The following is a 23,590-nucleotide window of genomic DNA, read 5'->3' on the forward strand; positions in this document are numbered from 1 at the left end:
CAGTGCAATCTTTTTTTACATAACAACAACTGGCAGCAGACTATTGGCATCAACTCTCCAGAGAGAACACATCGAACCACAAACCTTCCGTGTCCCAAAGCCACACATGCTCATAACAGCTCCAGCAACATAATGGGCTGAGGAGGGGTTAACTGGATAGATGTTCATTATAAATCAATATGGGAGGACGTGAAGTGATGCACAGCTAATGGATTCATTGTGGCGGGTGACAGGAAGTGTGGTCGCAATTACCTAACACCAGTGTTGATTCCAAGAACAGATATTTAGTAGAAAAAGCTGTACTTCAGAAAATGTTGATACAGTTAGACAAAAACTATGTGATTGGCTCTTTTCACAATTGCTCGTATTAAATGTATAAAATCCCAGAGTGTAAGGAAGTCGACTGGAACACACAGATGATGGAAACCAGAAGACAGCAATTGCAAGTTGCCAAGAGCTCATAGAAAGAATGGAAAATGACATTCTGATGCACTGTTGTGCAACGTGCAAATTAAATGTGTCTAAAAGTGGCAGATTTAGCAACAGTCGCTCCCCTTCTTTGGCCAATCTGGAAACATTCCCAGTTACGTAGTCAAGCAGAGCAAGCACACCAGTGAATAAAACAAGCAGCCATTTATGCAATTAATTTACTGTGCTACTTAAAATTGGTCGACTGTAGCCAATAGAAGAAGTTGGGTGGCTGGAAAATACCACGTAAAGCAATCAACTGTGAATCAAAGGAAATGTGAGTCCTCTCGGAGGAGGGCCCTATGTGTTGTGCAGAATCAAATTACAAGAGGTTGATAAAGAAGGACAGAAATGGTGAGATGGAGTGTATTCTGCTTGATGATGAACCCGTATTTGCGTGGGTCCTCAAACACTCACATACTCTGTCTGAAAGTCTGAGAATCTATGTTTGAGGGGAAAAAAAAGTAAAACTAAAGCAACCCCTTGACGTCAGTTCAAGACTGCATTTCCGTGTATTATCCCAAAGGCTACATTTCTAAAAACTTCAGTTCCGTTTGTACCTGCACAGCAGCGATCAGGTAAGTCCTGAGCAGGCTTGCATTTTCACAGATGATTGTGAAGGTAGGTTAAGCGATTATCGCGGCAACTACAATGTGAAACAGACTGCTAATTGTTAGACGTGTTGACAATGCTTCATGAATAGATGATCCGGATTTATCTGTGAACTGTATGTGTTGAGATCCAGAGAAATTGCCAGATACATATAGGCCTACTTTATATGAGCACTGCTGCAACTGAGTGTACTTTCACACCACCTAAAATTAGATGTTAGGATGTCCGCTTCAGCATTGGGTGTGATGTATAAAATAGAGGTCGTCCGATATATCGGCAAGTAAATATCTGGACTTTTTTCCCTAACATGGGCTGTCGGCTGATTACACCAAAAAAATAAGCTGCTAAAGAGGATTTTAATCAGGCATCTGTGTTGGCAACTGTGACCGCCGCTGACTGGCGGTAGGACCCCGTAAGGACCCTGCAGCAGCTTGAAGGCAGACTGCAACAGAAGCTACAGGCTAGCCTGTTTTGTAAATATTGTAAGATTTTTTTTATCTAGCATGAGAGAATATGCAATGTTACTTTAGCCTTTTAAGATGTTTACTGAGTGATCCTTGCACTCTAAATGTAACTCTTAGTGATAGCATAGCATTTGCGTTAGCATTAGCTTTAGCATAGCGAGCATCCTCTTAAACTCTCACTTGTTTACATTTCATCGTGATGTCCTGGTGGGTTTAATTTAATGAAAATAATGTAGTGTTCTTCCTGTTCTTGCTGCTCAAATATTGGCTTATAAAATCGGCTATGGATATCGGCTGAACATTTTTTTAGCTATCGGTTTCGGCATTTGAAAATCCCATATCGGTCGACCTCTAGTGTAAAATACTTAATTTGTCTGACAAGGACAAGAGAAAGGGAATCTCATAGGTTTCGCAAGTTATTTTAAGATGCAAAGAAAACAAAATTTTTGAATTTACTAGATAGTATGCACAAAAAAATCCAAGGGACCTGTGAATGTATGCACTATAAACTGAATTTGATTCCATCATAATTTCTTGGGAAACGTATCACCTTGACAAATGGGATGAGAATACCAGATGAATTAAATTGTGCAAGAAGTGTATTCCTTGAAACATTAATTGATGACTAAATTCCCTGTTGTTAGCTTGAAAATGTGAAGTTGCAAGTTTGTCTTCTCTATCAGGAAGCGGTGGATCATCAAAAACCACATTTTCCCCTCATATACCACCACACTGAAATGACCAGAATACAATGTTTAAGTCTACTTGTCGAGTTTGAAGCTGGGGAAGGTTTGTGTACTGGCTTGGTTGCAGGTTGAAAAGAAAAAGAGGAGGGACAAAGTCTTTAAACACAGAGACTTACTGTTTTAAAGAATGGAAAAGAGTAGCAGTATTGTCCCAGTACTGCAGTCATGGTGAAAAACAACCTGCAATTCAAGTGTCTCTATTGGTTGCAACCAAAGAAGCAGAAACTTTTTGTGCACACAGGCCAAGTGTGATGGCCAAAGCCATGTATGGGAACGGATGAGTACTTTCAGCTGAAACCACCACTGTTGTGCATCAGTGTGTAGTTGCACACTGAGGCGATCTGACAGATGATGAATTTTTCAGAGAGAATACAATCTCAAAGGAGGTTGTCTTGGAGAACACAGTGAAAGTGTTACGGCAACCTTAAGAATGCAACGCTGTAGTTAACTTCAGTTGATAAATACAAAGCTTGTTCAAAATAAAAGAAATATAATTTTTAAAAAATACTTATTCAAAGACAATATAAAATGTTTGTAAAAACTATGAGTAAAATAAAATATATTTTTATTGATTCCCCATAGCACCATTGCAGCAGCACCAAAACAGCATACAGTCAAAAGTATATAATATAAAAAACCTGACCGGAATTCCTTCCTCCTTCTCCATCCTTCTTCGATGCTAATAAAACCACCTTCAGTCGACATGGGCCTCGAGGCTGTCCCGAAACTTTATCTCTCTGCGTTCCTACTGTATGGAAACAGGAGAGCGCAGAGGCAAGGACAGGCCACACGACCTGTACGGTGAATGGCTGCAACTAAGCCAATGGAAAGTACTCAAACCGATACCATTGTACATCGACTGACAAGGGAGGGGGAAAGACACTGAATCCACAGGAAAATGAATTCTTCCATGCAAACAAAGGGGTTAGGCTACATGCCATACAGTAATCCCCTTTGCAAAGTGTAGAACTATTTATAAACACAAGGATCTCCTGGCCCCTTGCTCTGCTATAATGTAGGACAGTATGAGGGAATTAAGCAGGAGGGGAGAGATTATCAGTGTGCCACCACAGCTGTATCTGTAAAATCTAAAGCAAGTCACCCCCTACTGCGTGCCCAGCTCCCATCATCTACCCCCTTATTTGAGGGCAGACGGGCGTAGCTTTCAGACCGGGGGGGTCGTCTGCTGTTGCACTACTTGGCCATGGGTAGGCTTACATGAGAGACACAAATTATTGTCAACCAATCTTTTTAACCAGACATGTACTGAACAATACAAGTGTACAAACAAAACAAAAGTACTACATGGCTTGTTTCACACCACTTAAGATCACAAGATTTGATACAACTATCATAACATCTCATTACATGGCAAAATGTTCCAGAGTTAAGTTGGACAGATGTAAAAAGTTGGATGCTACAGGACTTAATCACATCGAGAAAAGGCGGATGAGATGAAAGTAATTTCGGCTTGATGCTGATTTTAGTGGAATTACTCAGGAAGCTGAGTGAAAGGAATGTGTGCTCCCATTGCCACCGCTAAGGAGGATTGGAAAAATGTTTTCTTGTCAAGAATGAAGCAACAATATCACGGCCAGTTTGGCAGCAAAGTGAGACATTTGGGTGGGTGGGAGTTGTAGTAGATCCATTTAGGGGATGATTCATTATCTAGCGTCAGGCATCGCTGATGTGTCATGCTCCCCATATGGAATTAGCTCAGGTCAAATGTGGGGGGTGTTAGAATTGAGAGGCTCTTATTATTTTGAATACAAGTTAATCTCCAGACTATTGTTTTTACTGTGGCTTGCCTTGCGGTTAAAAATCAACATCACATTTTCCATGAGGGAAAATTAAAAAGTACAAGAAAATACAGTATATTTCCCTCCAAAGTGGTTCTTTTGTTACTGAATTCACTTTTACTTTAAGAGTTGCTCAATGATCAACCAGCTAGAGTCACAACAGAAATTTAGTGAAATGCGGAGGTTGGTAGTAACATGTTACATTTACTTGTGTAACTTTTTGAGAAAAATGTACTTCTTAAAGTAGTTTTACAACGCAATACTTTTTACTTTTACTTGAGTAGATTTGTGAAAAAGAAACACTACTCTTAGTCCGCTACTTTGGGCTACTCTAGAGTCGTTACATTTTTCCTCTTTAGTCTACATATTGACTTTATTTTCGCCGACATTTTCATCAATGAGACATCGAAACAAAAAACACGTGTGCCATGATACCAATCAAAGGTAACAATGTTTTTTCTTCACTAGAGAGCGCTCGTGCTCTTTGGACGGATGATGCCCCCCCCCCCCCCACAAGAGAATTATATTTAATTTTAATCAAATGGGGAAAACGTAATCAAAACAATTCCATAAGTGGTTCAAAATACTGTATCAGCATGGTAAAGTGGTCACAAAAAAACTAATGGTTGATGTTAACTCAATACGTCACAAGATAAAACAGTTACTTAGGTTTTAGGATTAAAGGACAGGTGATGTTTTAAGTAGAGTTCTGGTCTGAATTTCATTTTTGTGTCACCTTTTTGGCCTAATATGTTCATGTAAAAGGTTATAGTACAGTACAATAATAACAGATCATATAGATGATGTTGTACTGAGAAAAAAACTACCATTATTTAAAAAAAAAAAAAGAAATTCTAAGCAGTTACTCACAATATTACCCATTACGTATTTTTTTCAACGAATACTTTTTATACTGGTACTTGAGTAGATTTTTGGATGTCTACTTTAAATTTTACTTGAGTAAAATATTTGGACATAACCAGTGATGTCATTAGGCCTATTTTAGGGGGGGCTTGACCCCCTAAAATATCCTTAAGCCCCCCTAAATAATTTGGTGGTTTTATTAAAAAATAAATAAATAAAATAAAAAAAAATACAAAAAATGCTGAAATATTCACTATAAAGTTGCCAGAAAATTAGTCAAAATCAATAATAATATAACATGTCATTATTAACTTAAATATGATTGTAAATCTGTCAGTTTCCCCTTACTTCATAGAGTAAGGTAGAGCACCCCTTCAGTGGGTGGCTATCCAATCCATTCCACTTATTCATATAGAGAATGCCCACATCTTTGAAAATCCAGTCCGTGTTTATCCTGTGACATTGCTAGCAATCGGTACTAGCTTTTTTTTTTTCTCAGTAAGTCTCTGCGCACGTCTTACCTTTGTTGTTTTTGGGTCAAAAGTTACATCCCAGTGCTAAAATAACACTGCTACTTAGCTGCTGCTAGCTATTGTAGTTAGTCTGAAACGCATTGTGAAGGTCCTAATAGAGTTACGTGTGCACTCATGTTACCACTATCTTTGGGGTGACTTCCTTCTGGAGTATCAGCTATGTTTCTCACTTTAAACATAGATGATTATCATCAGTGGATGGATAGTCATGGTAATAATACTCTAATAATAATCACTCCACCACTTTTATTGACCTGTTAGAGTCAATGAGGGGCAAAGAGGGTGACAGGGGAGACACCTCTACTTAAAAGGAGAGTAGAAGACTAATGATTACAAAAGGAGAGAAAGCCTCGACATATGTGTCCAAAATGTAACCTGTGTGATTTACAAACAATTACTGTATTCTGAGTGAAAGACATGGCATTAACCTCTATGATTTTATGTGTGTATATATATGTATTGGCTTCTCTACCCACCTTTGCTGAAATGTCATCTACAAATTAATTTCTATACAGTGCAGTGCAAAAAGTATTAAAACCATCATATTACAACAAAACAAATTACATGTTTAAAATAAATTATTAGATGAGCATCTAGTTATTCACCTGCTGCCTCACACGCACGCGCTTAACTTCGTGAGAACTGACAGCAATGGTGGAATTATTGACAAGTGACGTCAACCAACAACCGATCCTTTGACTAAACAGTGAAAAAATAAAAGATTCAACAGAGAAAACTGCAACACCGCGACAGGAAAAACAATAATACGTGTCGGTCGTGAAGAGTAGTCAATGTAAACCATGCGGAAACGTACGAAAAGGTTTTTTAAAAAATTATAAAACTTGATATGAAATGTGCAGCAAATCGCACATATAGGCATATGTGTTTTTACATAGCACATACGGTAGTTTCGAGGTAACCCACGCACTCCAATAGTAAAAAAAAAAACAAACAAAACCCATGAAAAACAAAACATGGTAGTTCGTAACAGTGGCGAAAATGTCCAATTGGCGAAACTCACCTGTCGAGTTTTAGACGATCGTTCGAGAGTATTCCAAGATAGGCTTGTTTTTTTCCCGTCGGTACACTTGCTTGTATTCTCTGCAACTTTCCGCCACTCTTTCGGTCTTTCTTTTTCTTTTTTCCCCCCGTTGCACTGTCCTTCGAAACCAAGGTCCTCCACACTCTCCCACTCCAACGCACTAGAGTAGAGAGTCAAAGCGGCGTCACCTCCAAGCACACTCCGCCCCCTTCACAGCAGCGACCCCACCCAAACTGCTACCGCCGCTGCTGCTCGCGCAATCCACTGCGATTGCGCCGCCTTCTTTGTTAACTGGAACTGTTGTATGCAATTGTAGTGTATATCAAATTCCATTTTTTGGGTAAATATTTTGTAATGTACATTTGACAAGTTAACCCCTTGATGCCTGGATGTAAATTTAACAAATATACATCGGAAAGCATTGATGAATACATATAAACAAATAATATATACAGTATATATATAAACAAATAGAAACCTACAACAAAAAACTGGGAAATCCTAAATTAAAAATAAAAACGGAAATGGAATTATGTGAAATGAATGAAAATTTAAATAAAAAGAGAAAAAAGAAAAGAAGTAAACATTTTAAACAATAAAAAAAGAAATTAAAAATTAAAAAAGATAGTTCGAAAACTAAAAATAAATAGAACATTTATATAAAATACACACACACACGCACGCACGCACGCACGCACACACACACACACACACACACACACACATATATATATATATATATATATATATACATATACATATATACACATATACATATATATATAAACAATATGCATCCAATTAGTGCTGAACGATATTGGAAAAAACTTACATTGTGATTATATGGGGGTTTGTGATATATTTGATAGTTTGATTTTTGTGGAAGGGGGGGGCAAAACATGTTGATGACCCCGAAACGCAGTATCAGCAATAAAATTAACTTCCAAGATATATGCTCAGATAGGAGCTTAGCCCATGCTCGTACCAACTGGCATCCCAGCTGCATGTGTGAGTGGCTGTTTGTGTGCGTGCGTGTGTGAGCGCACACGTTTTTCTATCTTACCTAGTGGAGAAGTAGACGCCGCCCTTTTTGACTGAATATTCCAGCCAGAATCTGTCCTCAGGTAGTTTTGGCTAAGCAAAGCAAATGGCTGTTTCTAAGGTGCCAGTCACATGATGTTTTCGAAAAAATATTTTTGACCCACTATAAATGCATTTTTTTGGTACATTTCATTCGTTTTTGTTGTTTGTTTTATTGCTTTACAACTTTTATAGACAACATTTTACCGGCATGTCTTAATTTTTGATTAATTTAAAGGAAAGCCAATTACATGCAATGACATTTTTGGCCACCGGGGGGGGCTATCCCCGCCCCCCCTTAAACTCCATGTATGTGCGATACACTGTATGTTGCAATATCAAAACTAGAAGAATTTTCTTCAGATGAATTGAGTAGCTCTGTTTGGGAAGACTTGTCCATGGTCTCCATACAAGACCATGTTTTTGTATTAGTGTATTGCATTCAGTATTTAATTTAAATGTTTTTGACTTTGACACTTGTTTTTCTCATTTATCCTTCTATTTTAAGTTTTTCTTTATTTTTTTTTTCTTTAACAATTTATCATATTCATTATAAATCTTTTATCTTTGTTTCTGTATTTTTATTATTGATGTATTATAGATTCAAGGTGCTTCAATTTAGCTTAATTGTGCCATCATTTTCAAACTATAAGGCACACCTGACTATAAGCCGCCACCCATCAAATTTGACACAAAAATGGCATTTGTTCATAGACAAGTCGCACTAGAGTATAAAACGCTGCCATCCTCACTGGATTATGGGATATATACACCAAAAGATATTAACCGATAAAACTTTATTTGACAGTATGACTGTGTAAGACCAAATGAACCACCATGAAGCTTGGAAACAATTGTCTGCAAATCTTCATTGATTCAAAAAGCTTCATTTGGCCATCACTGCTCCCTTGGGGGAGAGAGTCAACCTCTGCGGCCACCTGATGTCAACACTGTTGTCATCCAACATGCCTCCTAGCATGCATTGCAGCGCTTCAGATGTAAATAACAATCAAAATTCATGTTCTGTGCTAAATATTTCTTTAGTTACTGTTCCAGTTGTTTCATGAAATGCTAGCTATATTTTTGGTAACACTTTATTTGACAGTGGGGCCATAAAACTGCCATAATAAATCATAGCTATGACATGGGACTGCCATGAGCATTAATGAATGCTTATGACGGATGTACTTTTGTGTCATCTGGCAAATTATCTCACTTTTTAATGGATGTAAATGATCCTAACTGGACCTAAATGCCCATGATATTGTCATGTCATAATTATGACGGTCTTATGACGTTGCTGTCAAATAAGCCACACTGGACTATAAACCAAAAATGGGGGGGGGGGGGGAGTAGTGGCTTATCGTCTGAAAATTACAGTATTTAGTTATTATTCATTTGTTTAAGAACTGAAAGTGCAAAAAATCAAAACCGTTTGAATGTGTCAAAAAAAAAAAACAATTATGCGCATTTGCACATCGCAATGGCGAAAGTCAAACTATATATTGTGCAGGCCTATATCATATTCATTTAGACAAAGGACTGGGTGTGAACGCTCATCTTTCATTTGGTGCCATTTGGTGTCAAGGATTGGACGTCCAGCAAAGTCAATAGCAGCCAATGAGATAAATGAGTGCCCCATTAAAAGTTCAATTTTGGGCAAACAGCAATAGGTTTCCAATCCGTTTAAAGTAAGAAGTCTAGCAGTGACCATCCCGTCATTTACCAATTCATATGACTTGACTTATATCTGCCTCAATGGCAACCAATGAGTTAAACAAGATGAATCAACCAAAGTACAGCAACATACGCAGAAGTAATGTGTTCATCACAGGCCACACCTATATAGAGTAATAACAACGATACCAGACAAGCAAAGTGAGTCACCACAGTCGGGAAAGGAATTACTCATGCGTTGCAAAGTGATACCATCCATTTTCAGTTTGTAGAGACCAATATGGGCGAAGTTCACTGACTTAATCACTAGAACTGATAGTCTTCCAGGCCATTCAAAAATGAGGTAAAATAAAGAAAAAGGTTGTAAAACTTTTAAATTGTCATGTTATGGGGTACAAATACCTATTGACTGACTACACAGTAGACTGCATCTATGGATTGATCACCAGACAATTACAGCCAGATACAACAACAGTCCCTTTCACACTGTCACAGCGTAAGGGGTGAACTGTAGTTGAATGTTTATGTTTTTATTAACGATCCCCACAATAAGTGTTTCTTAGTTAAAGGAAAATGTTCATACGTCATCCCTACACCTGCTGCTTTGGTATTTAAAAATATATTAAATTTAATCCATGAGTTGTAAAATATTTTAAACAAAAAAGATTGTGGAAATGCATGGAACATGATGACCCCCTTTTTTTCGTTTCTTGGGTCACTACTGGGACAATATTTTCAATATACCGTGTAATTTGGGGTAAAACCCAAATAAATAAAAAGGCAACATTTGATCAAGTTTAGCTTTACTTTGTGTAAAAACATTTACATGGGGCCATTTTAGCCCGATGTAAAAGGGTCTATAACCCAAATCATTGTAAGAAATAGATAAATTCAACAAATTTACAGATTACATGACTTTTGAAATCGTAAATGGGGCTTATGTGGCCCCCCAAATAGTGTGTCATTCTATTAAATATGTAAATTGTGTCATCTGCAGTGCAAATATGAAGATGATTTATGAATACAGAAACAGATCTGAAGAAATTGAGGATAAAAAGTCAGCGAAACAAAACAAAAGTGGAAACCTGCTTTATCAAAGCGGCCTGTTTTGCCCTACACTTCTGCCTTCCAAACATAGGAAATGGTCCCATTGTCCTTTGAAGAGGAAGTGGCCTGAAGCCACTAGCTTAGATCCTTGGAGACTTTGGTGAATTATTAATGATTACTAACAAACTGACCACACACAAGGATTACTGTGTTGCCTGCTCACTGTAAACCAAGCAGAGCGCTGACCTCTAGAGATACTTCAAATATACAGTATGTAGTTGTTAATATGTTGCCAGTATAAATAGGTTTTTCTTGGATTAAAAAGAAATGTCATCATAAAAGGTTTGACAATTTAATCCCCAATTAATTTGGATGATTTTAAACTGCTGTAGTTTAATAATGAAAACGTTTTGTGTTATTCATAAGGCACATAACCTATTATTGCGCTGTTGTTTTTCCATAATGAAGAAAGACTTTTAAACTGAAACATAAACTTTAATATTTTCCTCTCCGCTGGTTTAAAGCGAGTCTTTGGTGTTAAATTATCGTTAGTTAACAGAAAAGACAACACATTACAACTAGCTGATATGATATGAATATCAAATAGAAGTGGAGGCTACATGTCGTTTCGATTAGCAACACTAGAGGTCGACATGAGAACGTTTGTATTGGCTTCCCATCTATCTATCTATCTATCTATCTATCTATCTATCTATCTATCTATCTATCTATCTATCTATCTATCTATCTATCTATCTATCTATCTATCTATCTATCTATCTATCTATCTATCTATCTATCTATCTATCTATCTATCTATCTATCTATCTATCTATCTATCTTCTCCGTCTGTCTGTCCGTCCGTCCGTCCGTCGTGAAGTCAATTTACCGTGTTCTAAAAAGACTACACTACCCACAATGCCCTACAACTGTGACCAAATGGAATACAAAGTGGAGGAGCCTCAGTGACAGCTGAGCTAAGTTTGCCGACGGGAAACTTCAACCGAGTAAATTCAGACGCCAATCAAAGAAACATGTAAGTATGACAGCGTTCTCTTTTTATGCATCTTTGTGGAATTTTAATCGACTGAGCACGTTTACACTCCCGACACTAGAGTTTCTTCGTCTCGACTTGGCAAACTTTGTGAGGGAAATTTCCTTATAAGTGCATCGTGCGTGAATAATACGGTCCTTGCTGGCGAAAATATCTTTCAAATTGTCTTCTTTCCACACGCATATAAGTTTAACGTCAAACGTTTTTTGCGTTTGTAAGTCGGCTGGAGCCAAGTAAGCTTGGCCGAAGTATTCTGTTTTCATTTGTCTTGTTTTGCTGATACTGTACCGTACCTGTGGGCTAGCTATCAGTTGACAAGTTGAAAAGCATTCTCACAAAAACAGCTGCATATCAAAGTGCTTTTCATTATATTTTGCTTTTTTTTATGAGACATAAATGGGTACGTAATAAATTCATTACCTTTACAACAGCTCAAACAAATAAATAAATAAATAAATAAATAAATAATAAAACACATAAAAAATAAGATTATCAAACAATTTCTGTATCAATATTCAATTAATATCAATCATCCTAAATTTTCTGCTTTTAGCACTCATATTATTTCTTTCAACCACTGTAGTTAAGTAAAAAGGGCAACTATAACAATTCTGAAATTATTAGTTTGAAATTGAAAGGGGTTTTGATCAGGGGATGTCATAATTTTGTTTTATTTTTCAATATTTAGTATTAATAACTATTACTTTTCTATAATTTATTTAAATAGTTCATGTCAAACTGATATGGAGCTACTGTATATAAATACCTTTGACTTGAACTAAAAGTAGATATCCCTGAAATATAGTGTTTGAGAGTGACGCAACCAACCAACCAACCAACCAACCAACCAACCAACCAACCAACCAACCAACCAACCAACCAACCAACCAACCAACCAACCAACCAACCAACCAACCAACCAACCAACCAACCAACCAACCAACCAACCAACCAAAAAACCACCATGCACTGCTAATCAGTCGCTGTATATTGTGAGTTGGCATCTCTAGCACTGAAGCATATTGGTTAGCACATCGGTCTCACAATTTAGAGGTCCTGTTGTCGATTATCAGCTCTTCTCGGGCCTTTCAGTGTGGAATTCGTATGAGCATCCTTCTGCACTTGAGCGCTTGCCTTTCTCCCACAGTTAAAGAAACAGCCTCGTTACGGTAATTGAAGACAATAAATTCAGATTTGCAATCCATTCAGAAGATTTGCCACCTCTTATCAATAGTTAGCTGGGAGAGGCCCTGATTAGGACACGTGATATACAACATGAACAGCAACAAACTGATTGGATTGTCCCAGAAAGTGCTATGAAAGAGATGCAAACCAAAATTCGAACATTGAGGCTGATTAATTTTTCAGTGCTATTAAAGATGATAGACGTCTAATCATGTTTCTCTTTTCATCCTTCTGATGTGAATTAAAATGAGGTCACTAGTAGAAGTCCAATAGCGTACCGCACGCAACAAGTCACTTTTGTTCATTAATATTCATGACATTAGCATCTGTTGCTGGGGGGGGTCAAGCTCGCGTTTGTTCCTCATGCGAGCTGCATGTAAATATTGTACGAACAAGATGTTTACTGAGCTAAACCCACCAGTTCTGTCCAAAAATGATGTCCTTGTGGCAAATTCATTGGTAAAGATTTGAAAGACAATACAAATTTTCAGTTACAGAGATAGCTTGAGTGTCGTAGGCTGAAAAAGACAGGAAAAAGGGTCGACCTGATCCAGAGTTAGCTTTTTTATCGACACCTTTTCCTTATGTGCATTGCCTTACGCCACTGACGATGACATTCTCCTGTTTCAACAAGCCATCTTTTACCACCATGTGCCCTGTCATTCTTATATATTATATATTCTGATTGTCTTACGTCTCTGACCGTTCTTAGGGGTCATTTATATTGCTATTTTTGTGTAGTGAGCGCTATTCAGTAACAGCCAAGGAACAAGTGAATTTTTTTCATTAATAACAAATCTTAATTCTATTAATTTATTTACACTTCCCACTTACTAAGGTTGTTTCTTTACAACAGAAAAGGTAAAGCTGTTAAGGTATGTACGACAGGATAGAAAAAGTCTTAAATAGCATTATTATGTGAATTAGAAACCTATTTTGAGACAATTCGACTATATACAACAATTTGGCAAAGCGCAGATGACGAGAAATTAGTGTTTTAATCCGCTGTCTAGCCATGCCTACCATTATAGGGCTCTAGCGTCCCCACCAGGTGGATGACGTCAGCGGAGGAATGGTTTCATCTGCTTTAGTATGCAGCCCATTGAGGGGGAATTATTCATAACGAGGAAAATGCGACGACATAAACAAAGAACGGGGTGCAGTTGTTGTGCAGCCAACATGACAGACAGAATGTTTCTTAGGAGATCTTTTCTAACCTGCACATCCATGATGAAACGTAAGTAAATAGTCCTTTATTTAAAGAAAGTTTGTAGTGTTTACTTTGCAATCGCTGTATTAGCGGCCATTTTTAACACAAAGTTGCAATTTCTGATGGGTTGAAAATTTGACAGAACACTGGGCACATGAAAAGGGCAATAAACCGAGCATAGTGCTTTCCCGGCGGGGGGGGGGGGGGGGGGGGGTGACAAGCTGCCAGTGTCGTCGGCCGTGTCGACAAGGTGCATGTTAGCCACAAAATGCAAGCCACCTACGTATTAAAATGATCCCAGTATTTGACATAATACAAAACACGATGTTTACTCACTTCCTCGTAAGTCCAATGGCCCCACAAAAGTAGGGATTATTTTGGCCAATATCCACCAGTGAATGGGAACCTTTTGAAACCCCAAAAAGGCTCACACGCCTCTCCCTGGTGCGGCAAACTTTTTCTGCAGCTATTTGGCTGCCGTGATGCGAAAAATAAACGAATTAATCCACAAAATCAGCTGAATCCTTAGTCATTCTCATATAACAGTACGGCTGGACAGTGAAGATGACTCCTTCCAGCGTACACGTCACTGCGCAGTTTTTCTCAACCGAGACTGGAGCCGGAAGTCACTCATTTTCATGGCGCAGGATTAAAAAAGACTGAATAAATATAGCGACCGCTTCCACACACATCAGAGCGGTCCATTTTATTCAGAAGCATAAAATACCGCGAAAAATATGAAAAAAACATGCTTTTTGCTGTCATAGGCACTTTAAATCTAGAGCCTACCTGTAGGAATGAACAGGCTTACTATACACAAAGATCAAGGCCAAACATGACAAATTTATTTAAACATCCATATTTTAGGAAAATATGTTGTGATATATAAATAAAATTTCAGGTCATTCATTGTCAGACAGAAGCAGCACGGCAAAACTCCATGCTAAAAAAATAAGTAAAAATATCAAAATGGCTTTGGGGCAGGATTGTTGATCTGTAGGAACATGGCCATTGGCCACCAATAAAATGTTAACTGCATATGAAGGTGAATGGCTTCACCTTGCGTTAAACTGGTCTTTTGGTCGTCCGCACAAGTTAATCCATTGTTCACATATTTTAGTTTTTGGCTTCAGGAAACGTATGAAGAAAACGTCCTTCATATGTGGACGGTCTTAATGTATAGAGTCGTTTCTACACGATCCATAGCAGCGATGTTTATTCGGCATGTTCTTTTTTTGAAAGGTTACCGACAGAAAACAAGCAGTAATAGCATTGGTTGTTTGCGAGTGCGCTTATATGTTGACCCCCTTCCAGTTTACGATGGTGATGTCACGCAGCCTTGCGGTCTAAAAATAGCATCCGTGCAATACGCTATTGACTTAAAAGCAAAAGAACGTTCCCTTTCACTTGGATTGGATTGGACGCGTCTAGCACCGTCAATGGCAGACAGTGAGTTAATGAGCCTTGATCAATTACTTGTTGCCTGAGAAAACACTGACATGACATCCAATAGAACCTCTAACTATGGTTAACAAATTCACAATTCACACAGAATAGAATACTAATTTTTAATGTGTTTTCTCTTGACAGGCTGTATTTGTACTGTGCTAATTAAATTACATTGTGATAGTAGAATAATATGTTTTTGTTGGATCGGTGTATACTAGAAAACACAATATTAAGTTTGCACAAAACTCCACATTCAGATCCCAGATTATGGATTTCTGTCCTCCCTTACAGCAACGTTAACAAATGTTTCATTGTGTGGAGTTCCAAAGAAGTAATGACCACAGGCGTCAACACATTTTTTTTTTCTTTTTCTCCCTGATGTTGGAATTCGAACCAAAGACCAACGCCTTGTATTTTCTTTTCCCCCAAACCTTAGTAATTAATTCACCCAAGTTAATCAGTAATTATCGGTGCTAGAAACCATTCTACTTTGTTATTACAACTTTAGTGTCAACGATGTTTACTATAAGATTTACTATTATTTAATTATATAATAATTTAAACATAAGTGATCTTACATTTCCCTACGCTTCTGTCTTCTTTGTCAGCCTTTGGCCCCACCTCTGCCTTTCCTCACTTTTTCTCCCTCCTCTCACAGGACATACACTTTGCAAAGCACAAACACTGACGGGCCAGCAAAACAGCTTCAGCAACAGCGAAGTCTGAACTTGATTGGTTCACATTAAACAAGACTGTGTCCCAACTGCACAGCCCAAATATAAGAGCACAGTAAGTCTAGTTAATTGTTTTTTTGTTTAGAAAATATCATGATGGAAGATTGTCGTGAGAGGTGTTTCATTTCCTATGTTGGCGTATTTCAGTGCTGCACTCAATTAGCTAAGGAGTTGCAATGCAGCACGGTGCTCTGTTGCTTCTTCATCTTAGTCTTGTCATCTTGTCAGCGAAAGTAATATTCAAGTGTGGCTTGCAACTGTGCCAAGTTATGAACAGCCCACAACCTTGTGTTGTTACAAGCTGTTGTTGGCTACCATCCTAATTTTGGTTTGTCCTGATTTGATTCAGTATTCTTTTTCTGTAGACACGTGATAATGTGAGATTGCAGTGGGTGTTTGAACTTCATCTCTTGTGGTTCAGTTGTATTTACATTACAACATGAGAATACTTTAATGGAAACATGGACTCATGTGAACGAATCGTTGGAATCTGTGGATGACTTTCACTTCTTTGCTTTGTAATTTAATCTGTGTTTTTTTATTTTATTTTTTAAAATAACATGAGTCATATGTTTAGTAAATGTGTGTATTGAACATTTTTACAGGAATTTAACATTTTGCAGGGAACCACTATATTGTGTGAGAGCTCTGTGCTGGGATTCTAATACAGTAATTACACAGTCATAGACCCACATAATCACCACAAATTAGCCAAGAATATTTTAGTTTCCAAACATATGATTGCGTTTTGATGCTTTCTGGAGAACGAGACTTGTAGGACGATTGGTTTTCTGCGGAAGTTACTTTGGTTAGAGCTGATTGCCTTTAATAGAACGGGTAAATGGTGCTTGGGGGTATTTTATGACCTTTTTCTGTTCACATGAACGTTCTGTCCACATATAGCTCTCGCAGGTGCTTGGGTGACATTCTTTTTAACATTAAGGTCCTTCAGAGTTCCCTCCTGTTGTGTATCACACTCTTTAGCTCCCTATTTAATGTTTTGAAATAGTAAAAAATAGTTTGTTTTATTTATGAGATATGTAAGTTTATTTTTCAATTTAGTTGGAAATGTTTAACTGACATGCAAGTCTATTTTTTTTTTTTGCAATGTATTGAACAAATGGTTCGGTTAAAAACAAAAACAACAATAACAACAACAGCAACACCTTTGGCCTCAATGATCTAATCAGTATCTAATCAGTACAGTATATTTAATTATAAAATAATTTCTCAGTTTTATACAGGGTGTTCCAAAATGGTTGACCCCGTTCAAAATGCCAATATCTCAGAAACTACTTGATGGATCTTAATCAAAGTAAATACACTTTATGTTGAAGGTCATAAGTTTTATTGATTAAATTTACAAAGAAAAGTACATACATTTGTTGGCTCTATGACAGATTTTCATTAATGTTCAATATGAGCGCCGCCTGTGACTCTGCACACGTCGAGTCGGTATTTGAGCTCGTGCCAAACGCGCTGAAATTTCTTGAAATTTTCGGTGCCAAGTCCTAATTTGTTTTGTAGTTGGTGCCTTCTTTGCAAAATTTGTGAAGAAGGCACGCTGCACTCTTCGCTCAGTCTTCGGTGACTGAGTCCGAGCATACTCTAACACGCAAAATGCCTTTTTTTTTTAAGTGAACGGCATTTCTTAACCTGAAAAGATAGAAATGCCAAACGTTACACACAAAAATTTGAAACGTTTCTAGACATACTGTGAAGATTTGAGGTCATTCCAACAAACATTGTCAAAATTATTGGCCTACGAAATGGGGTCAAACCTTTTGGAACACCCTGCACTTACTCAGCGTGAAACTTAGTTTGTTTAGATTAATACAAAGCAAAAATATTGTGACAGAAATCTTCTTCAACAGCTCTCAGTCTGTTTTTATTTTTTATAGCAGTTAGGCTTGAAAAACTCAGAATTATCAGATAGGAGGATTTTCAATGTCTTTAACCACATTAGGGCCGAGCATCTTGCTGACAATGACTTTGCAAACAGGTAGTATTAATGTCCCTGCTACAATGTGAGACTTCTTGGATTTAGCAAAAAGCTCAGCAACAAGCTAACTGGCTTTGAGGGCTTTCTCATTTACCTTTGTAGTTCTTCTCAAAAAAGTCGCCCGTTTCTCTGTGTTTTCACAAAGGCGAACAAAATAGTCCATAGTTTGAAGCGACGGGTGTTTTGTTTGGAGATGATTTTTAAGCTTGCTTGGCACCATGGAGCTCTTGGCTCGTGTCGCGTTCAAGAACTGCTCGGATTTCTAGCTAGTATCAGCCAGCTTGCTGTACTTGACAATGTGTTGGAATAAAACACACGGGGGGGTTGGGGGGTTGACGGTCGTCACATATGGACAAAATAGAAAGGACACTTTCGTGTATCTCGACACTTGCATGTCTAATCAAATAATGAACATTAGACGTGCTGGGTTCCACATTGTCGCGGACAGCAAGGTGGCTGATGGCTAGAAATCGGAGCAGGTTTTGAACGCAACACGAGCAATACCTCGCTCATCTGCACACGACAGAGAACTTTCTACCTACTCCTTCCTTCCTTCTGTAACTCCGCCCGACGATGTAGGAAAAAAAAAAAAAATGCGGTAGTGGATAATTTCTCGGGGCATCCCCTGACGTAGTGTGCCGCGGCACACGGGGTGAAAAACACTGATCTAATCTATTAATCCCAAAACACTTAATAAAAAATAGTATAGTATTTTTATTCTTGGGTTATTATATCAACAAGGCTCACAAATTATTGGCAGTAATGTACATTCTACATTGTGTTGCGGCACAGAACTATATTAAAACCCCAAGTTGAAGATAAACGTGCAACCCAGAATGTTAGTGCACAAGGCCATGTTACTGGTGTTTAAACATGATCTGCAGATAATTACTGGACTCCTGTTGCAGAAATTGTCTTTATTATTGTTAGTATTTTAAATGATTAAAACCTGGGCAAGGGTTTTTAGACTTTTTCTATCCACTGTGGTGCTTGGAAATAGCCATGTTAGCTCTGCCTCATTTATTGAGTGAACTTGTCAACATACAGTATCTACCGTTTGCAGAAACCCATTTTTTAAATTTGCCTTTTTCATAGTTACTAAACATCTAGGTACAGTGAGATGGAAATGAGCTGGTGTTCACTAATATAACTGCATACTGGAATACATGTCTTACAGAACACACTTGCTGTAAGTGTGTCATGATCAAGTAATAAATAGTTTTATTGCATTTCCTCAGATTCTTTTCTTGATTTGACATTTGACCATTAAAACATCAGTTGGTTTTCAGTTGGACTTTCAAATGATTGGTCATTGTAAAAGTGGAAAAAAAATTGAGCTGATTTATCTAGGTCTCTTATTTCTGTATGTATTTGTTTTTTACCACACAAATCTTGCGTTTGTAAAGGAACGACCAGATTAGAAAAAAATAAAGTGCTGTATATATTTAGACTTTATACATTCTTAACTGATATTTAACAAAACATTCTATTCTTTAAACAGATGTAAAGTAATAAACTGCTTTAAAAACTGACATTAGATATGCATTATATTAGGGCGCTGCCTGTTATTTGCATGCTCTTTGGAGATGTGTTGAGTTGAGGAAGCCTGACTTATTAAAAGTTGTCAGTCTCACTTGTACATTACTTCGTTTTTTTTTTTTTTGCTGGTTGTTAATCAATACCTGTATGACCCAATCTTTCCCCTTTTCCTGTGTGCCTCCGCTCACGTACACACCCTCCTGAAAGGGCATTGAATTCTTTGCATGACGTGCCATTGAGGACCTTGTTGAGTTAAGCTTAGGTTCAGTCCAAGCTCCAAGGACACAGGTTTTCCATTGGCACCAGTGCATGAGACACTTTAGTGGCATTATTAATTGTTATCCACAAGTAAATCTAAGTAAATATAAATATAAGTAAATAGAGCCAGTGGTTCTCAAACCTTTTACACCACACCACGTACCACCCAACAAATATGCTTTCCAAGTACCACAAGAATACCACCATATGGCCAGTATACGTATTATTCCTAATGGTCTAATATAAAAATATAAATAAAGATGTCATTTTGCAAGAATAAAGTCAAATATGAAAAAAAAACTAAGTTTCTAATTTAACAAAGAACTGATATTATGATAGAAATCAAGTTGAATTATATGGCAGGGGCAGTAGTGGTGTATAGACCCTACTCACGTGACGTCACAGCCACGCCCCCGCGCCATGTTGTCCGTCTACTCGTCATGTTAATGCATTAGCGCTTCGTAAATTCCTCCAATTATGGCATTTTTTTCTGCTCGTTAACATTAATAATCAAAATGGTGAAGTCGTGTGTGGCGGTCGGTTGCAAAAACAGAGAAGATAGACGGAGAGACTTGAAGTTTTACCGTATTCCGAGAGACCCGGAGAGGAGAGCGAGATGGACTGCTGCAATTCGACGAGAAAACTGGTCTCCAAACGACTAAGACAGATTATGTAGTAGTCATTTTATATCTGGTAAGATGCATTTAATATATATTTAGAGGGTTTTGGGCTGACAACCACAATTAAGATCATTGCTAGGCTAATCGCCGACAACATACACTCAGACGTTGTGAATGAACTACCTGAAAATATATAATTATAAGGGGATAATAAGACAGTTGTCATACAATTAATTTACAATTTCACTATTGAGGTCAAAAGCCAAAAAATAAATTCAACTAGGGACAATCTGGAGTAGTGCTATCGCACTTCATATTTATTACATATTATATATGTATGTAGTGAGAGTGCTATCGCTAAACCATATAAACGTTAAAAGCCCTAGCTCCATTGACAAATGACATGAAATACATTAGACTTGACAGTGGACGTTAGCAAGAACAAAAGATTTTGAATTGAAAATTTCGTAACTCACCTTCCCGAGCACAAGATAGATTCCTGCCGAATTTTCGTGGACGAGGACCTGTTTCACCCAACCAGCAACGAAGTATTTATAAGCCTCCAAGCTCTTAAAGTTTTTCAAACTTTCGTGAGAATAGGCTGATTTTGTGTGGACAAGATAGTTGTAAATATCAGGGTAGCAGATGTCAGGCAAAGACTGCGAAGGCAGCGGGTCGAAAAACATCGATTTAGGCATCAAATATGGATCTGGCGAATGGATAAACTGAAGCTTTTCCACATAACGCCTTTTATGCAACGCATCCAATGAGTTTACAGCGTCAGATAACACCGGGGCTTCCATGAATTGCTCTATAACTTGCACGACTAATTGAAAACAATGAGAATAGGTCTAAAAAATACGGACAATATGGCGGCCGGATACAGCGACACGTCATTTTGTGACGTAGGTGAGTAGGGTCTATAGTCCAAAAACTAATGTAAATATTGTTCCTAAAACAAACCGTTCTAAGTGAGAAAATGCAGATTTTATTAACTTTGAACTAAGTGAAATACTGTATATCTGAGCTCTACAGTGTATCACAAAAGTGAGTACACCCCTTGCATTTCTGCAGATATTTAAGTATATCTTTTCATGGGACAACAGTGACAAAAGTGACACTTTGACACAATGAAAAGTAGTCTGTGTGCAGCTTATATAATAGAGTTTATTTATTTTCCCCTCAAAATAACTCAAAATATAGCCATTAATATCTAAACCCCTGGCATCAAAAGTGAGTTAGAAACTTAGACCTTAGAAACTACGTATATCCCTAAATGTCCAAATTGAGTACTGCTTGTCATTTTCCCTCCAAAATGTCATGTGACTCATTACAGGATTGCTGTCAGCATTGCTGCAGAGGTTGTAGAGGTGGGGGGTCAGCCTGTTAGTGCTCAGGCCATACGCCACACTCTACATCAAATTGGTGTGCATGGCTGTCACCCCATGAGGAAGCCTCTTCTGAAGACGGTACACAAGAAAGCCCGCAAACAGTTTGCTGAAGACATGTCAACAAAGCACATGGATTACTGGAACCATGTCCTCTGGTCTGATGAGACGGGCGGGCTTTCTTGTGTAATAATACCACAGTTTGAGAATCACTGATTTTAAGTACTTTTAAACTCTAATTCTTCTCAATGCTATACTGTTGGTAGCTGGGACATCAGCCGTGAAGATTTTTCCATGACTGATGACCCAGTCGAATTCTGTAGAATACAATGTATCCTACTATGAAGGTTAGACACAAAGACTGAGTAGTTGGCTAATAATCATGTCCACTGTGCTGCCCCAAACTGGACAACAAAGTCCGGCTTGGCTGCATCTGACGATCCAACTGTGTGCTTTGCCTTCCAACAAATTTGAAATGACAGAGCTTGGACATCGCTTTTGTGTGATGTTCGAATATTTCCATGCTTACAGTGTCATGATCACACTGTGCTGTTTGTACGGGACAGTCTCATTTGGACTGCATGTAAAGAAAAAACGTTAGCTGCAAACCAACACACTCAGCTGATTGCGGATTGCTATCGTGAGGGACAGCAAGACAGTCCAAAAAGGGATAAATTGAACTAAAGGACTCGTGACATTAACATGAGTTGCTACCGTATTTATATACGTACGGTATTATTAGGTGAGTCGCGTGCTCAGTTCAGTCGGGCAATAGAATGTAACCCTTTGCCCTCTGCGACAATAACTGAATGGAGGTGTCATGTGTCTTGTGTTCCCCCAGAGTGAAGCAGGTGGCTTTCATTTCAAATATTTGTAATATGGTCTATAAAATATTATAAAAGATTTTTCATTCTGTACCAAACAGCAATCTTGAATATAAAAAAAAAATTTTTTTTTTTTTTACTTCATCTTTTCTTATTTGTAATAGCGACCTCTGGTGACAAAATACAACACATTCATTTGAACTAATTTTTCCCTTTAAGAAAGTATTGAGCGCTCAAAGAACTCATAATTAACAACAATTCCTTAAATTAACTGATAATCTTGCATACTTTCTTAATCTAATGATACCTTATTTACACTAAACTAACTTCATTAAGTCAGTTTATTTGGAACCTGTAGAGATTAATCTGATTTAGGATATGGACCCACACACTTGTAAATTTTAAAGTTTTCATGCAATGTATCCAAGCTTCTGGTGCAGAGTGTGTCCATAGGTGTGGTACAGTTATGCTGAAGAACCTGATCTGTGCAGCCTCAGGCTATGGTAACTTCATACAAGTGACACACATGAAGAGGCCAGGCCCTTCCGTGCACCTTTCGTGAAAGGCTCTTTTGATTAAACAAAGGTTCTATTTTGAGTTGGCTGTTGATTCTTTTTGAGGAAAAATGGATGAGTTGAAATCATTATATGGAACTAATGTGTTTACCATTCTTTTCTTGTCTTTCTCTCCTCTAGTTGAGCTTCCCTCATCAAAACAACATTGTCCTGCTTACCTGTGTTCTCTCTGTGAGCCACCAGGGGACAGAGTTGGCTTTTACCTCAACCTTCTGTCAACCTGTCACACTGTTACCCTTGCTCTCTTTTCTACTGCTCTGCTTTCTCCTACCTCCTGGCCCACACAGGCCCACCTGGACTCCCACTCAGCTGTCTCCCTCCATGGGCCGTGGGGGGAGTTGCCGGGGGTCCTGGAAGTGGACCCCCAACCAATTCAGCTTGTCACAGCTAGGGGAGAGAAATCCACTCACTTCGATGCAT

At 38.0% G+C, this 23,590-nt stretch overlaps 1 protein-coding gene and 1 long non-coding RNA gene across 6 annotated transcripts in view; one reads left to right on the top strand and one right to left on the bottom strand.

Annotated features, from left to right (window-relative positions):
- The window catches only part of jupa (junction plakoglobin a), a 36,389-nt gene extending 29,681 nt beyond the window's left edge, over positions 1 to 6,708 (bottom strand). The window contains exon 1 of one of the 2 annotated variants that reach the window (XM_057843541.1): positions 6,508 to 6,707. The gene's annotated coding sequence lies outside the window, so the exon portion shown is untranslated. Of the gene's footprint in view, positions 1 to 6,507 lie in introns of both variants that reach the window. The other variant, XM_057843542.1, reaches the window with a different exon arrangement.
- Positions 6,709 to 10,773: 4,065 nt separating this feature from the next.
- LOC130920031 (uncharacterized) lies at positions 10,774 to 23,439 on the top strand. 4 transcript variants are annotated; one of them, XR_009064084.1, is made up of 4 exons: positions 10,774 to 11,368; positions 12,192 to 12,378; positions 15,839 to 16,019; positions 23,291 to 23,439. It is a non-coding gene; the product is annotated as an uncharacterized LOC130920031 (long non-coding RNA). The 4 variants fall into 4 exon arrangements; XR_009064085.1 differs by having other exon boundaries at positions 15,889 to 16,019; XR_009064086.1 differs by lacking the exon at positions 12,192 to 12,378.
- Positions 23,440 to 23,590: the final 151 nt, after the last annotated feature.

The sequence above is a fragment of the Corythoichthys intestinalis genome, chromosome 8 (assembly GCF_030265065.1).
Source record: "Corythoichthys intestinalis isolate RoL2023-P3 chromosome 8, ASM3026506v1, whole genome shotgun sequence".
NCBI classification, from domain to species: domain Eukaryota; kingdom Metazoa; phylum Chordata; class Actinopteri; order Syngnathiformes; family Syngnathidae; genus Corythoichthys; species Corythoichthys intestinalis.